The 2686-nt window shown below is 42.6% G+C and overlaps 1 pseudogene; it reads right to left on the bottom strand.

Moving 5' to 3' along the window:
• Positions 1 to 864: 864 nt before the first annotated feature.
• On the bottom strand, positions 865 to 965 carry LOC126485639 (U6 spliceosomal RNA; annotated as a pseudogene).
• Between the last annotated feature and the right edge of the window lie 1721 nt (positions 966 to 2686).

Genomic DNA, 2686 nt, shown 5'->3' with positions numbered 1-2686 from the left:
GGGAAGAATATTCCGTGGGAATGTATATAAAAATTTAATTAATTGGGGTCGCCTGCCTTATTATTTGACCTCGCACGAGCTGCAGGAATATAAATCTAAATTTAATTGATGGGAACCTCATTCTTTGTTATTTGGTGTTGCATGAGCGCTCATGCATGCGTCTCGATAAATGGTGAGAGTGATTTGAGTTGTTCAGTCACATAATGATTTACAGTTTTAAAGTGCAGCGCATATCAGTTTCTATATGATGGGGGATAGAAATTTTTGGTAAATTATAGGTTACACATAGGAATACAATTATTATTTTGTTTGCAAAAGGATAACCGATAATACAAGGTTATATCTTTTACATGCATGCATATACTCGTAGAACCTAGGGGTACTTTTTTTTTACAAATATGTTTAAGATCAAAGTTTTCATTTACTTTTCAGAAATGTTCACTGTCGTCTCAACGCACCCATTATAGACACACATACGTCAGTCAAGGCCGTTGTCCCGTACGCTGGAGAGCACGCCAAGGCTTACTGTATTCAGTGGACGCGGTGTTGCCGTTGGTAGAATGAATGTGACTTCTTACGCCGGAAGTCTTCGGTCGCCAATGCTGATTATTAATGGAAACTTAGGCAGCAGCGTGATTCGAGCCCGGGACCGAGTACAAGTCGATTATGAATCAAATACGCTACCTTTTGTTTTTGTGTGTGTGTGTGTGTGGGGGGGGGGGGGGGTTAGTGTTCGATATAGTTCCTTGCGTTTTGTCTGGGTGGATGTCACAAGACATCCGTGCAAGTTGATCGTTGATTCCTTGACTCAGTTTTTTTACTGTAGAGAGCACGCAGCCCTCTGACTGAACACGCTGAGCTACCGTGCCAGCTGAACGCTTCACGATTTTGCGTTTCGTCCTTGCGCAGGGGCCATGCTAATCTTCTGTGTATTCAGAATGAGATTTTCACTCTGCAGCGGAGTGTGCGCTGATACGAAACTTCCTGGCAGATTAAAGCTGTGTGCCGGACCGAGACTCGAACTCGGGACCTTTGCCTTTCGCGGGCAGGTGCTCTATCCTTTCTTTCAGGAGTGCTAGTTCTGCAAGGTTCGCAGGAGAGCTTCTGTTAAGTTTGGAAGGTAGGAGACGAGGTACTGGCAGAAGTAAAGCTGTGAGGACGGGGCGTGAGTCGTGTTTGGGTAGCTCATTTGGTAGAGCACCTGCCCGCGAAAGGCGAAGGTCCCGAGTTCGAGTCTCGGTCCGGCACACAGTTTTAACCTTCTGTGTATTGTTCCAATTTTAGTATATGTGCCGCCAAAGCGAGTACGTCCCTAGACCACGGCTAACATGCTAATGGACATAAAGTTCCGTCTGAAATGTTTGAAATGCGTGAATCAAAAGCTGATGGCTCCGGTGTATGTGTATTTCTGCGGTAGTAAATACTTTGGGGATAAAACCCTGCTGTATCTGCTGGTATGCGCCGAAATATGTACTCTGCTGTTAAGCGTTAAAGTACAGTCTCAGTAGTATGCTTTTCTCCTGTCTGCACTACATACGTACAGGAAATGTTTGATACAAAATTCGAGCGTCAATCACGGTTTTTTTTTCAAATATATTTACGAGTACGCTTTGCGATACTCATTTCATTTAGAAGTGTAGCACGTTAAAATGATCTCACAGTATGATAAATTAAATGACATTTTATAAACTAATTGTATTTCTAAGATTTAAAAGCATCCAAGTTTTGACGAAAACTTACAGTAATTTTCCATTTGACTCCTCAGTACTGCAAAAATCTTTCTCAGAAAATTTCGCCAAGTCCTTTCCAATAAATGCGATAGAAAGTTTTAGCGTAAAGCGCGTACCAAGAGTACTACAAGTTTCGCCGTGTAGGGGACATCCAAAGGAAACCGAGACAGATGGAAAAAAGGAAGTAAACCGCTTATTTTTTCAAAAGTGATCGTCGTAGTTATTAATACATTCATTCCAGTGTGAATTCAGACGACCAGTGGGCCTACATGGAAAAATGTTTGAGGTTGTCTACGGAGCTGTGGTTGTGCCCTGGCGTGAACGTCTTCGTCTGAAGCAAATAGACGGCCAACGAAAGTTTTTCTTCAGGGCTGCAACTGTACGGAAATCACATAGGGAGTGATCGGGACTGTATGGAAGATGTGTAAGGGCTTCCCAGCGAAACATGTGGAGCATACTCTAAATAACGTCGTCAAGGTGTGGGTCCCTTCACAGGTGCTCCACACAGTCTCGGTCTCTTCCCATGCGAATTTCATATATTTGGTGGCCTCAAGAAAGACATTCGTGGCCTTCGATTTCCTTCGGATGCCTGGGTACTATCAAAGTTCCGTATACAGCTGTAAACATTTTTCCATGAAAGGACTGACCGTCTTGTCTCGGAGTAGGACGAATGACTATGGTAACAGTTATGCCGATTACTTTTGAAACAATAAACAGTTTACATACTTTTTTGCAAGTGTCACGTTTTCATTTGGGAGCCCCTAATATTGAAATTAGGTGATGATCGGCTTTTACTTTTTTAAACAGTGTACTGTAAATTACAAAGCTGGAACTGACCAGAAAATAATTTTGGCCAGTTGCAAGCTTACCAGTCGAGCTCCGGTCTACCTTCCGGTTTAAAGTGGTTTACAAAAGTTTAATATCCGCAAATTTTGATGCTGATAAAATACGTGGAG

This window comes from Schistocerca serialis, chromosome 6 (genome assembly GCF_023864345.2).
Source record: "Schistocerca serialis cubense isolate TAMUIC-IGC-003099 chromosome 6, iqSchSeri2.2, whole genome shotgun sequence".
Taxonomy (NCBI): domain Eukaryota; kingdom Metazoa; phylum Arthropoda; class Insecta; order Orthoptera; family Acrididae; genus Schistocerca; species Schistocerca serialis.
The sequence above is the reverse complement of the archived record's forward strand: the minus strand, read 5'-3'. Positions and strand labels throughout refer to the sequence as shown.